Source organism: Zingiber officinale, chromosome 5B, assembly GCF_018446385.1.
Source record: "Zingiber officinale cultivar Zhangliang chromosome 5B, Zo_v1.1, whole genome shotgun sequence".
Taxonomy (NCBI): domain Eukaryota; kingdom Viridiplantae; phylum Streptophyta; class Magnoliopsida; order Zingiberales; family Zingiberaceae; genus Zingiber; species Zingiber officinale.
The window spans coordinates 51,597,243-51,612,621 of record NC_055995.1 but is presented as its reverse complement, the minus strand read 5'-3'; positions in this window follow the sequence as shown (position 1 = coordinate 51,612,621).

The following is a 15,379-nucleotide window of genomic DNA, read 5'->3' as shown; positions in this document are numbered from 1 at the left end:
CGAGCCAGCTTGTTTCTTCTTCTTCTTCTTCTTCTTGTCTTTCGGCTTAGAAGTAGAAACATTTTCAGCAAAGTGAATTTGAGAATTATAATGAAATAGCCCTTCTGCTGCCTGAAGTTCTGTAAGTAGTTCCGCCAATGAATAAATCCTTTTATTCATATTGTAGTTCAGGCAGAGCTGCTCAAAACTTTTGGGTAGTGTTTGGAGAATAATATCGACCTGAGTTTCTCCATCAATTTCAGCTCCAAGGATTTGTATCTCATTCAAATAAGCCATCATTTTGAGGATATGATCCCTTACGCGTGTCCCCTCTGACATGGTGGTTGTCATTAAGTTTCTCATAGCCTCTTGCCTAGTAGCCTGATTCTGGTGTCCGAAGAGTTCCTTGAGATTGTACATCATATTATAGGCAATAGGCATGGACTGATGATGATGTTGCAGCATATTTGACATAGAAGCCAAAATGTAGCACCGTGTCATCTCATCTGCCTTGACCCATTTCTTATGATACTCAATCTCCTCTTCACTAGAATCAATATTAGGCACTTCAGGGCAGACCTCTAACAGTACAAACTTATAGCCTTCAATAGTTAGGATAATGTTCAAGTTTATTTTCCAATCTATGTAATTAGGACCAGTAAATTTGTTCTCTTTCAGAATAATAGCCAGTAGGTTGAAAGTCATCCAAAATCACAAAATAAGTTTTGGCCAAAACTTTAGAATTTAGAATAATATTGAGTCCTCAAACAATATTATTTAAATTCACCAACACCTCAAAACACCGTGAATTTTGTATGCCACGATAGTGTGGACGTATACAAATTCAAACATTTGTAAGAGGAGATTTTACCCATTAATTTTATTCTTGTCAACCTAACTTTATGACAAATAAAATTAATAGTTGGTATTCCTTCGGTCACACAAATAATAGCAGTGACTCCGATGGGGAGGATACTATTAAATGTGCCTAAGTGTATACCATTACTTGATACTTAGTCCATTAAATAGTATTGTGCCCCTTCAGATGGAGAAGATCACACGCTCCTAAATAATTTCCTATAATCATCCACAAAGAAATTTTGATATAGTGATCCGCAAACAAACTCATTCGATGTGGAGGAAGGCACTCAGAGTCAACGTGCAAGTTTGTTTGCATCACTTACAAACCAGTAATGGAGACCATGAAATTTATTTATAAATCCCTCTCCCACTTAGTTATTTAAGATGAGGATTTTAACATGCACACACACATCACAGTAAATAAAAGCAATAAATATGGAAAAACAATTTCCAACTATTATGGCCTCTTCCATCACTGTCCTCCGTGTGCTGCCAGCCCTAGCAGTTGTCAAAACTAGCCGCCAGCCCTAGGCCTCATGTCGTCGTGTCCATCGATCTTCCTTTTCTGATGCACCCCTGGTCCTCAAATAAAACCATGCCTCGCAAGAATACGATCCGTGACAAAAATAAAATTTTACATATATCGATCCTATATTCCACAAAGGAATGTACATAAAGTCTAGATCGAACAAAATGTAAAATCTTAAATCTAATACAACTCCTACTGTACTTAATAAATACAATCATGCACACACATAAAATGCCTTTGACATATCCGAGGGTCCAATCACACACAATCACAATAGGCCATAATATTTGGAGCCTACAACCATAGAGTTAATCTATTTGCACATTCTACTATTATCCTGCCTAAAATATGTATGAAATGTGCATAATTAAAATAAAACCAAACACACAAAGGTTAAACCTTGCTCTGATATCAATTGTTGGTTGCTACTCGGAATACCATCCTAGTTCCCCTGTACAAAAATTTGTACAAGCATAGAACTATCCTAGCTACACTTGTGCTCTGCTGATGTTAAATTTGGATTGCGAACGATACTTAATATTATTTATCCAAATTGTCCTTCAGAAGTTAAACTTGGATTAGAAACGATACTTAACATTTTTACTCCAAGTTTAACCTATGTAATCTAACTAAGTTAAACCATATTACAGAAGTTATCAAATATCTATTTCAAAGATCGGCTTCCAGGTTAAGCATGGCGAGGCACTAGGCCTTCTTGGGTATGGGATCATCCATCACTTCCTAGACAAAGTCTTTCAAAGAAATTGGATATTTAACTTCTTACAGTAAACTAGGTTTAAATATAGAGACCTCAATAGAAACACAATATCGAAACATGAAATCGAACAATAAAATCGATAACAAAAATTATAACCTAAAACCGTTAACCTCTTGTGTTTGGTTTTCCAAAATCTATACAAAAGGATGAACTAGTCATGAAGCGAAAACAAAAACTAGTTATACCTTTTGTAACTTATAGACCTCTTAATCTTCTATTGTATTCCTCTCCTTCTCTTGGACATCGTGTGGGCGACGATCTACCAAGATGAAATCCACCCAATCCTTCTCTTCTTGCTTCCAAGTTTCGGCCACTAACAAACTCCAAAAGATGATGAGTTTTGGCCACCAACTAATCTCCAAGGGATGCTAGGAAACAAAGCCTCCTTTCTCCTCTTCTTCTTCAAACAAAATCCGGCCACAAAAGGAACTCCAAGAGATTGATGCTGCCGGCCACCAAAGAAGAAGAGAAGAAGAATAGGAAGTGTCGGCCACAAGGAATAAGAGAGGAGGAATAGAAGATGCCTTCCTCTCAAGAGGCACACCCTCCCTCTCTTTTATAATCCTTGATCTAGCCAAATAAGGAAAATTTTAAACATAATTAAAACTTCCTTATTTTCTTTGCCAATGACTAAAAAGGAAAGTTTGAAAACAAAAAATTAAAACTTCCCTTTCTTCTTGTCATGTTCGGCCACCCCTATTGCTCCAAACAAGGAAAGTTTTAAACATGAAATTAAAAATTCCTTATTTGTTTCCGGTAAGAACAATTTTTAAAATAAAATTTCTCTTTTAAATCCCTTCATGGTTGGTTATAAAAGGAAAATTTTAGAAATTAAAATCTCTCTTTTAAAACATGTGGATGATTACAAAAAAGAAAATTTTTATCAAAAATTAAAATCTCTTCCTTTTAAACTACAAATAAGGAAAGATTAAAAATTATTCTCTTAATCCTTTATAGAAAGCTATAAAAGGAAAGATTTAAAATTTTTTAAAACTCTCTTTTAAAATCATGGCTCCCACAATAGGAAAGATTTCAAAATTTAAAACTCTCTCTTAATTTCAATGTGGTCAGCCACCCTTGCTTGGGCTCCAAGCTAGGTCGGCCACAACATACCTCCCATCTTGGTTTGGTTTGGCCGACCCTAGCTTGGTCTCCTAGCTTGGCTTGGCTGACCACTTCAAGATGGGTAAGAAGTTGTGCTTTAGGTGGATAAAAAACTTTATAAATAAGAGCCTACAATAGAGGCCTAGAGGAGAAATTGGTTTTGGTCTCCCGATAAGCTTGAGCTTCCCGTGTTCGCCCCGAACACCCAACTCGAGTTCATCAATAATAACTCGTACCACTAAAGAGTTATTATTGCACTACCGCACCAATCCTATATTACAATATGGGCTCCTTCTTATCATGAGTGCGTTAGTCTCCCTGTGTTTAAGATATCAAATGTCCACTAATTAAATGAGTTACTAACAACTCACTTAATTAATATCTATCTCTAAGAATAGTACCACTCAACCTTATTGTCATATCGGACTAAGTCCGCCTACAGGGTTTACATGACAATTCTTATGAGCTCCTCATGGGGACATCATCAACCTAGATTACTAGGACACAATTTCATTCTATAATCAACAACACACCATATAAATAATATCATTTTCCAACTTATCGGGCCTATTGATTTAACGAACTAAATCACACCCTTTGATAAATTAAAGAAATAAATATTAAGTATATGTGCTTGTTATGATATTATAATTAAGAGTACGCACTTCCATAATAAGAGAGGTTTTGTTCTTTTATATAGTCAGTATAAAAAGAAACTACCTCAAATGGTCCTACTCAATACACTCATAGTGTACTAGTGTAATTTTATAGTCAAGATAGATAAGTCAAAGTACTCGTCTCCAATAGAAAGGTCCAATCTAGTCCAAATTCAACTTCGAGATACTCGTCTCGCGTCAAAGTCCTATGTCACCAATATATATACATTTTTATTTAGCTACAACTCAATTGAATAGCTAAATAAAATTCTTAAGGCTAAATTAAGATAAAATCTTAATCAATCTAATCATATAGTATTCCAATTTATCCCTAATTCAATACATATACCTAGGTTAACATTAGTTACTAACCTAACTATCAATCATCGACAACAAGATCAAAACCCTATACCTTACCTCAATTCACAACCGTTGCGGAAACAAGGTGTTGCTGGATGAAGGGTTATTTTCTACTGGAATTCAAGAACACCTACAGGAAATCTTCTTCACGATCATAATTCCAGCACCACAAAAACGTAACCTCTCTATTGGATTCTAGTATACTGTTAGGATCAAGATTGGAGTCAACTGGATCAAGTAGAGATCAAGTAGTGGAGATCACAGATCAATTAAACAACCTAACTCACCTTGCTGTCACCTTCCCAGAACACCACTACTAAAAAGAGGAGACGAAGCCCGAAGTTAGGGCACAGGCGACGGCGGCTCTAGGTCGGACCTAGTGGCCGGCGTCAGTGCTAGGGCACGGAGATGGGACTCAGTTGCTCCAGCGAGGGTCGGCGCAGTCCTTGCAGCGATGAAGATAGATTCAAGGTAGGGCACAGAGGAGGTGGTCGTTTGTCGACTCTAGGGCAGAGGGACCGAGGTGGAAGTCGGCAAGGGCTCGTCTAGGGGAAGGGCAGCACCGTCGGGTGGAGGAGGACGAAGGGATCGGGAGGGCGGTAGGAGTCGGCACCGATCCGAGTCGAGGAAGATGAAGAAGAATGGGGAAAGTGACGCTGGGCCTTCAGCTTTCCTCTAACCGGGGGTTATAAATGCGGGGGAGGCGAGCAACCATAGCTTTCGGTTAGGGCAAGGATCGGCGCGATTTCGACATGAGGAGGCATCAGGGACGGCTCGGGCACGCAGGGGGAAAAGGGGAAAAGGAAAAAGAAAAAGAAAAGAAAAATAAAAAGGAAAAATCAAACATTTCCTCGCTTAAATAGGGTAGCCTAAATAGGCTTTCCTGGGGCCTAATTTTTATCGCCGTAACCGAAGCCATACGGTCTCCAAAAAATTCTAGAAAAATTCCTATAAATTTTGGAAAAATCCCTTATGGTGATTCTCCCATTTTCGGTATTTTACATTCTCGCCCAATATGTAACACCCACAAAATTATAAGATAAGTATATGGGTGTTATTTGCTTTAGAGCATAAAAGAAGAATCAAAAGAAAAAGAAATAAGAGAAATAAAAAGAAGAGGTGAAGGTTTGAACCTTGAACCTCTCACAAAGGATAGAAATAAAGTTATGTATGATAACCACTAGGATAATGAATAACATATGAATGGAAAATGATGGGAATTGTAGTTAAAAGTGAGGATATGATTAAGTGAGGGAACAAGAGAAAATCAAGTAGGTTTATTCCTCTTGTTTACCTCTTGGTTAAGAAAAGGAGTAAGCAAAAGACAAGTTATCTTTCTTCCTTTTCCTTCTCTATTTTCGTGGAGTTTAAGAGAATAATGAAGAGAAGAATTAAGGGAAAGGAATGAGGACATATTCTCATTAGAAAAATACATGCATGAATTAAGGAAAAAGGGAAGCAAAGTTCATCTTTGTATCTTCCACCCACCTAGCATAAAAAGGAAAGAAAGGAAAGGATTTCATTTTTCTTCCTTCTCCCTCACCATTGCCGAAACTAGAAGCCCTCCTCCCTCATCTCCACAAGACAAGTTTAGGTTTCTCCCTAAGAGGAAACTAAATTACAAGAAGGAGCCTTCAAGGTGCACCCTTCCAAGCAAGAGAAATCAAAAGGAGTGCTAGCCTCCTTCTTCTTCACCAAGGGTACCATTTCTTTAAGGATTAACAAGGGAACACTAGGTAAGCTTCCCCTCACCTGTGGTACAATAGTTTATATGGTTTTCCATGAAGGTAGATCACTTAAAAACCTAAGGTTTTCTTTATGAGAATTTCGGCCAAGACAAGAGGAAGTGTTTAAGAAAATTGTAACTAGATATGCTTATTATTTATTTTTGTGACATGTATCTTATATAAGAGATTAATCTAAGGTTTCCATGCTAGAATAAACAATGAAAACTTAGATCCATGAACCCTAGACTCTCGGCCAAGCATGAACAAGAGGACTAGGTAAGCTTAAGACTCAAACTAAGCATGTTTCCTTATTCTTGTGTTATGTACCCTATGATAATGATGTTGTTAACTTTTTCTCTTACTTGTATGTTGTTTGAAACTCCAATTCCATGCTCATGAATGTTCGGCCATGGAAGAACTAAAGGCCTAGGAGAGTTTTAAACCTAAAAAAAAAACTAAGCATACTAAGATTTTTCTTAAGACAAGATATGAAGCTATAATGTTATGCCATGATTTCATGTTGATTATGAATCCTATTACATGCTTATGAAGATTCGGTTATGATGAGATTTGAAGTATAGGAAAGTTTAAACCAAGTCTAGGAGGTTCATGACCTTCTTGATAAAATGATATGAAACTAGTTGATGTTCTTATGGTTGCTTGTTACATAGAAGATTGGTTACATGTAACTTTCGGCCACACTAAGTTTTAAACCTAGGATGCTTAGATTTTAAACTAAGTTTACCCATGTTGTTCCTTGTAATGTTGCCATGAAAATTGTGTAGGGTTTCCATGCTTTTAGGCCATATGAAAAACAAAACCAAGCTCACATGTTTCGGACACCCTTGGGTTAAAGGCCTAGGAAAGCTTAGAACCCAACTTAGATATGCTCATGATGTTCTTGTGATAAATGCTATGAAATATAGTTGTGGTTTCCATGCTCTTGTGCCCCTAGAAACTTAGTTTCATGTTTGATATGTTTCGGCCACTACTAGTTTAAAGGCCTAGAGAAATTTAGAACCCAACTTGTATATGCTTATGATGTTCTTGTGATGTATGCTATGAAATGTAGTTGTGGTTTTCATGCTCTTATGCCACTAAAAACCTAGTTCCATGATTGATATGTTTCGGCCACCTTGAGTTAATGGGTTTAGGAAGTTTGGAATTTAAAACAAATGTGCTTATGATGTTCCTCATGAAAATGTATAAGATATGGGCTTAAGGTTCAACACTTTCATGCTACTTGTAACCTAGAATGAGACATGCTAGGGTTTGGCCATGATAAGGTTAGAAGCTTAAGGAACTTAGAACCCAAACTAAACCTGCTTAAGTTGTTCCTTATGAAATATGATATGATATGTGTTTAGGGTTTGCATGTTTGCATGTTGCTTAGAACTTGATTGCTCTTCACAAAGGTTTCGGCCATGAAAGAATTGGAAACCTAGGAGGGCTTAAAAATTTAGGTTAACATGCTTATGACCTTTCTTATGCTAGTATGTGAAGATATCATGAGATTTTTATGTTGTATGTTGTCTAGAGATCATGCCCTACTCATGACTTTTAGCCATATGGGTTTAGTAACCTAGATGTACCTCACATGCTATGTAATGAATCAAGAAATGTTATTTAATGATTCCAGGAATGGTTATGTCTTCTTATGATAAGTGATATGCTCTTTTATGTATGCTTATGATCCATGTATGTGCTATGTGCCCAATTATGCATGCTTTATGATATGATAAAATGACATGTTCATTATGCAAGCTTATGATCCATGCATGTGCTGTGTGCCCAAATATGCATGCTTTATGATATGATAAGTGATATGTTCATGGTGTACGCTATGATTCATGCATGTGCTGTGTGCCCAAATATGCATGTTTTATGATATGTTAAGAAACATGATATGCATGAAAGGATAAGAACTATGATATGTATGACAAGCTATTTTACTTTATGTATGGCTTGTACCAAGGGTGGGCTCCATAAGCGCCCCGGGGTCGATGGACTAAGAAACGGGCTTCGTTAGGGATGGGCTCCTAAGTGCCCCTAGGTCGATGGACTAAGAAACGGGCCTAGTATGTATGCCTTGTAGGGTTCAAGACTTGCTACCTTGGACCTACATAGGACGCGCGCATTTATGTATGTGGTACAAGTCGGGGCCCTAATCATGTTGAGATTATGTTTAAGTATGTATATTATAAGATTTCAAAAGACATGTTGCATATGTTGCATGATGTATGTTTAGGAATTTACCTTGCTATACTCTATGATTATGCCATGATATTTATGATGATGTTATGCTATGTCAGGATACATTTGATGATCACGTTATATTATGCCATGTTACTTAATGTTAGGTTACGATATGCCATGATATGCTGCTTGATATGATAAATTTGTCTTTGTGCCTCTTGACTTGTGATTTTAATATGCTTTACGATTTTTGTGAGTAGGAAAGGAACTTACTGAGCCATGAGTGCTCACAGCTTACATTCTTGTACCACAGATAAAGGCAAGGAATGGATGTACTAGGGGAGCAGCAGGAGGGGCTAGAAGGAGGTGTGTGGTAGTGGACTGGCTAAAGGAAAGGACCTGCTTTTGTTTAATAAGAAATATGCCATGTTGATATTTTATTTTATGACTCCATGACATTAAGTATGTGTTTGGGTATTGAGACTTAAAAATTATGATGGGTATGCTATGTGGTTCTTTTATGTCTATGGTAATGTTAAAGTAAGAAAAGTTTTTTTTAAAATTCTCTAAGTAAGACTTCCGCTGTATTAAGCATGTATGTGTCCAAGTAACCCCCATCGCCTTAGCAGGAGGGGTGGGGCGTTACACAATAATAAAAATTTGGTCTTCAAATTTTTGTTATTACCATCAGCAAGTACTAACAACAGATAAAAAATATAAATGTTGAACGGTAAATTAACCCACATACCTCAAGTGAAAAGGTGGGGGTATCGAGCTCGGATTGTATCCTCGAGCTCCTAGGTGGCCTCCTCGTCTGAATGATGCTGCCATCCGACTTTAACCAGTCGGATAGTCTTGTTCCACAGCCGACACTCATTCTAGTCCAGACTCCATACCGAAACTTCCTTGTTGGTAGTGTCAGACTGAAGGGGAACTGGTTTATCAGATAGCACATGTGCTGGGTCGGCTACGTATCTCCTCAGCATAGACACATGAAATACGTCGTGAATGCCTACCAGGGACGGTCGTAGTGCCAGATGATAAGCTACCGCTCCAATCCTCTCCAAGATCTGGAAAGGTCCAATGTATCGCGGAGCTAGCTTACCTCTGAGGCCAAATCTCTTCACCCCTTTCGTGGGTGAGACTCGCAGAAATACATAGTCACCAGTAGTGAACTCCAGGGGTCTCCGTCTCTGATCAACATAACACTTTTGGGGGTCCTGCACCTCTGACATCCTCCGTCTGATAGTACGGACCAACTCTGCCTCCTGCTGAGCTCTATGAGGCCCTAGCAACTGGGCCTCCCCAACCTCCTCCCAGAGAGTGGGTGTCCGAGAAGGCCTACCATACAACGCTTCAAACAGTGCCATTTGGATAGCCGAATGAAAGCTGTTGTTGTAGGCAAACTCTACCAATGGCAAATGGTCCTCCCAAGTGCCTCCGAAATCCAATACACAAGACCTCAACAAGTCCTCTAGAGTCTGAATGTTTCGCTCTGACTGTCCATCTATCTATGGATGGAAAGCTGTACTGAAACGGAGCTAAGTGGCCAAGGTCTGCTGCAGACTCTGCCAGAACCGGGACGTGAACCGTGGGTCTCTATCCGAAATAATACTCAAAGGAACTCCATGTAATATGATGATCTCTCGGCAATAGATCTGCCAATCGATCCAGGGAATCAAACTTCTGGATAGCTAAGAAGTGCGCGAATTTGGTTAATCGATCAACGATTATCCAAATCGTGTCATGGCCTCGTCGTGTCTTAGGCAAACCCACCACAAAATCAATACTAATGTGTTCCCATTTCCACTCAGGAATAGGAATCCGCTGAAGTAATACGGCAGGTCTCTAGTGCTCATCCTTCACCTGTTGACAGATAAGACATCTAGTTACGAATTCCGCGATGTCATTCTTCATGTCATTCCACTAGTAGGAACACCTCAAATCTCGATACATGCGGGTCCCGCCTAGGTGGATAGCAAATCGGGAGCGATGAGCCTCCTGAAGTAACTCCTCCCTGATCGGGTGAGATGGAGGTATGCATAATCGGCCTAGAAAATATATAATACCCTCCTCATCTCGAGTGAACTCGGTCTGCTGCCCGGAAGCTATCTGGCTGTCAATTAACTGAAAATGTTGATTGATGTGCGTAGATTATATACACTTTTATACATACTTTGACAAACATCTACTTGTACTTCATACGCATAATCTATGTTTATTGCACCCTATTTCATTATATTGTCATACTTCCATTATATTTTGTTCGGAGATCTACTCTTTGCTTGTTTTGATTGATAGGACATGATTTGGAGCAAAAACAGAGTTTAAATGAAGTCGAGAGCTTCTAAAGTGACACGGGCATGCAAAACTAAGTATTCTTCATGTTCTGACTGTGTGGCACCCACACGGCCGTGTCAAGGCCATGTGGGGGCGTGTAAAGGCGGTGTTAACCTCACACGGCCGTGCGAAGGCCGTGTGGAACTTTCAGCACTGCAGACCAAAAGTAAAATGACCATAACTTTGTGCTCGGTTGGAATTATGAGTCGTTCCAGATATCAAATTGTAGATAACATCAAGATATACAATCTTATGAAGACTTAAACCAGAGAAAACCATGTCTTGAAGGTCTAAAATGCGTTTTTATGTGACACAACCTTATCACAGGGCCGTGTGGAATCCCTGCACTGCACACCAAGAGTAAAACAGGCATAACTTTGTGATCCGTTGGAGTTTTGGGCTGTTCTTTGAACCAATTTGTAGATAACTTCAGGATATACAACTTAGATGAAGAATTAAACTATATAAAATCCCGTCTTGATGGAGTAAAAGACGTTGCAATAAGATATAGCTATGCAGGGCCAATCAAGGGGTGTGTGAGCCAAATGGCCATGTCATGCAAGGGGGTGTGAGCTCCACATGGCCGTGTGAGCCACATGGCCCATGGCCGTGTGAGACACACGACCGTGTAAGGTTTCCAGAGGAGAAGAATGATATGGCCGTGTGAGCCACACGGCTGTGTAAGGTTTCCATAGGAGAAGAATGACATGGCCGTGTGAGCCACACGGCCGTGTAAGGAGTTCCAGAGCCGGAGGCAGTGCAGGCCGTGTGGATCTACACGGCCATGCAAGGAGTGCAGTGGTAGAGCCAGACATGGCCGTGTCTCACACACGGCCGTTTGAGACAAGCAGAGAGGGGAGTGAGCCAGGCCGTGTCCCACACACGGCTAGGTCCTGGGGTCGTGTGGCGCCCGAATTTCCCCCTCTATATAAAGGTTTCTTCTTCATTTCAAAGGGTATCTTCTCCATTTTGGGGGGAATTCAAGATTTGGGCATACCTCCACCTTCTTGGAGGGATTCCGGCCATTCTAAGGGCGGATCTTCAACGTTTCGACTCCGAGGAGCGAGGATTGGATCACAAGACGGTTCGTCATTGTAGATAAGCTTTTCTTCCCTTTCTTTCTTGGATTTGGGGGATCAAGATGTTTATCTTTTCTTATTCTTTTGGATTCTTTCCTTGTTCCATGGATTAGATCGCTTGTTCTAGGATGGAGGGAGTATTTGTAATGAATATTTGATGTAAACTCTTGTGGATTTGCCAAGATTCTTATTTTTATGATTTTGCCCTATTTTGTATCTATTCTTTCTTGTGTAGATTGTTATGATTAGGGCTTAATTACCTTGTTTGATTGAATGTTTGAATATCTTAAGGATCTTGTTATAGATTGTTTCTCATTCGATTTTTCGAGGGACGTTTGTGACAGGAACATGCCCGTGTAAGGACGTTTGAGAGGTAATCTTGAGAGAGAAATTAGGTATTTTAAGAGGGTAGGATAGATTGGATGTATTAATCTTTATATCTCAATGAGGTTGAGAAGTAGTGGATTTCTACATTGATTTTCCGAGGGACGCACGTGACAGGCAAGCCCGTGTAAGGACAACAAAGGGTTCATTCCTAATTGATCGAATTTAGATATATTTTTGTCCTTGGTCGGTTGTCTATTGCAAGAGGGAACCGACAACCTTCTACAAATGATGAAAAATTGAGAAATAAGATTTGGTAGATCATTACATTGAATAACATTACAAAAAAACCAATACTCCTATAACTTACCTTTATCATTGCCCTTATTCTTGTTTCTTATTCTTTCATTTCTTTGTTTACATTTCATAGTTACACTTAGACTTTGTAAATCAATTGATTGGTTGTTTAGCTAACTCGCTTTGAGACATCTTTAGTGCTTATTCCAATCCCTGTGGATTCGATATCTTTTATTATTACTTGCGACATATCCGCACACTTGCAGAGGTCAACAAGTTTTTGGCGCCGTTGCCAGGGATCCGTACATAGATTCAAGAGTCTTCAAAGACAGTGCCCTCATCATGGTTTTGAAAAATGGTTGATTATGCACATATTCTATGGGGGAATTTCTTTTTCAACCAAGAGTATATTGGATTCATCAGCTGGAGGTTTTTTTATGGATAAAAGTGTAGATGAAGCATATACATTAATTGATCAAGTGACATTAAACCTCCATGAATGGTCGAACATAAGTTGGATGAAATTTCCCTCAAACATTCAAGAAGTGAAAGCCATAAATGTTATAGATCCCGTCAAACAAATTGTAACTCAACCATCTATCAGCATTGAAAATCACAAGTCACAGAATGGGGAGTTCAAATATTTAGGGGCAAAGATTGAAAGTATTGTTTCAAATTGGTTTAAAGAAGATCCCTCTCCTTTGCAAACAAGATCTAGTGAAAAGTGTGATGATGTTGGGTTGAGAATTGAAAAAAATCATGAAGAACTTCTGAAGAAGGACATGTTTAGAATTAAGGAGAAGAACAATAGAAGACCACATGAACTCAGTTCCATTATTCCAAGAGGTTCACAAATGCCACAAGTACCTTTCCCTCAACGATTGATCATACCAACACAAGATAAGCAAGTTGAATCTCCTCCACAAGCTAAAATGGAATATGGAAAATTAGAAGTACCTTTCCCGAGACCTTCACTAAGAGTTCCTTTTCCACAAAGGTTAGTGGGGGTTAATGAGAACTATGACTTTAAAAAATTCTGTGACACTGGTAAGGTTGAGTGCAGATTTTTGAATTTGTATAAAGATGAAGACTCTTTAGATGAGAATTGTGAAGATAAAGTAGTGGTAAATAAGTTTTCAGATCTATCTCCAAATTTTACTGGGTGTTGTAGTGACATTAAATTTTCAGATGATGAATGTGATGTGGTAGATCAATTTAAAACTGCAAGTGAAGTTATTGATCCTCCTATAGTTGATTCTCCTATTGTGGATATTGATGTGGGTTTGTTTTTTGATGTTTGTGTTGATGATGTTGATATGGAACAATGTGTAGGGAGCTGTGTTGTGGAAGCAGCATCTCAAGAATCACCTCCTTTTCCACACAATCCTTAGATGTTGTAAGAGTTGCAAGGATTGAGCATGTTGTGGACTAATGTGTAGGGACTCATGTAGATATGGTTGAGTCTCAAGAATCACCATCTTTGATATCGCCAACACCTGAGCCTGAGCCAGAACCATCATTTGATTCAAAGGAAATCACATCCACATGTTTAAAAATATCAAGTATTTCTCAGCAAAGTAAGGTTAGTACTTCTTGTGATCTTTTGGAAAATTTTATAGAGGTACCTCTCATTGACTTTGTTGGATGTGATTCAGTTTTTATTTCTGATTCTGTATATCTTAATATGGTTATGGCTCTATCTTATCTAATATGTTTGTGGGAGATTTATGTTTTCTTTGCATGTGCAGATTTCACTTGGGCTAATGATTGGAAGCTCAATCTGAACCGTCTTCGACCACCTGAAAAAACTTTTAATAAGACGAAGATGGAGAGAGTTATACTTTACTTTGTAGCTCCACTGATGAAAGCTCTCTCCATAACAAGAACCCCTTGTAGGAGGGTTCTAAAATATCTTACCTCTCCAAGACCAAGATTTAGATGAATCTAATGAGGTGGTCGAGCTAATGACCTTAAACAAGCGCTTCTTGGGAGGCAACCAAGTTTATTTTCCTTATTTTCTTTTATGTCTTTAGTTCTCTCTTTATAATAAACATGTATCCTCTACTTAATTTTTCTTGTCTATCTTATTGTTATAGAATTCAAAATTGTGGAGGAATGTGAGTATTGGATGGAGGAGTATCTTTCAAAACATGAATGTCAACCATTTGGAGCTCATCACTTGGTAACTTCTCTTAAAATCTCCTCCAAACTGTTTTTAGTTTTCATTAGGACAATGAAAAGTTTAAGTTTGGGGGGATTCATTAGATGCATTTGAATTGCTTTGTTTGTTTTTTTTTATTTTTGATTATGTCTTGCATTTTGTTTTGATTTCCTGTGGCATTCATCTTGAGAACATCAAACATCATTTATATGCTTTCTTGTCTTTAAGTGAAAATGTTAGCACGTTCATTATCTAAATTCATGATGTTGTAAATGATGCTAGTAGTATGCTTAATGTACCTCTTTTCTCTATCTTGGGTAGCATGATATAAGCTAAGTATCTTAGGGAGATGAGTTTTAGTCTTGGCTTGACCTTAAGGATCTTATCTTCACTTCACCTATACTTGATGCTTGAATGGTTGATATCATTGAAATAGTTATGATTCATCTTGTTTGTTTAGTACTTGGTTTCCATGGTGATTTCTCAAACTTCATTTTGGTTACTGGATGAGGCTCAACTCATGTAAGCTCATTTGGAAAAATCAAAATATCCCAACATTTGTGCTAAAAGTACATTTGTGAATAAGATTTACACAATGCAAATAGTTATGATGAAAAAAAAAGTGTGAAAAAATAGAAAAAAAAATGAATAAGGGATATAAAAAATAGTTATCGTGAGTGAAATCTAGCAAGTCACCCCTTTGAGACCGAGTTAGATTACTAGGGAAATGACTACTTAGCTTCTCTTGAGATTGAGCACGCCTTTGAGATCTTGGGTTGATTGAGAAATATGAACCAAGTGTGTGGCAAGTAAGTGTCTATCACTGGTTACTTTTCTATCAGTGGAAATATTAGGAATTCAAATTTGATGACGACATGACTAGGAGATAGATTGAAACTTGAAGAGTTTTGAGTTACTTTAAACTATGCACAAGAGACTTATGCTTGAGTCATACTTAACTTGTTCCCATGATCATGCTTGTTAATGA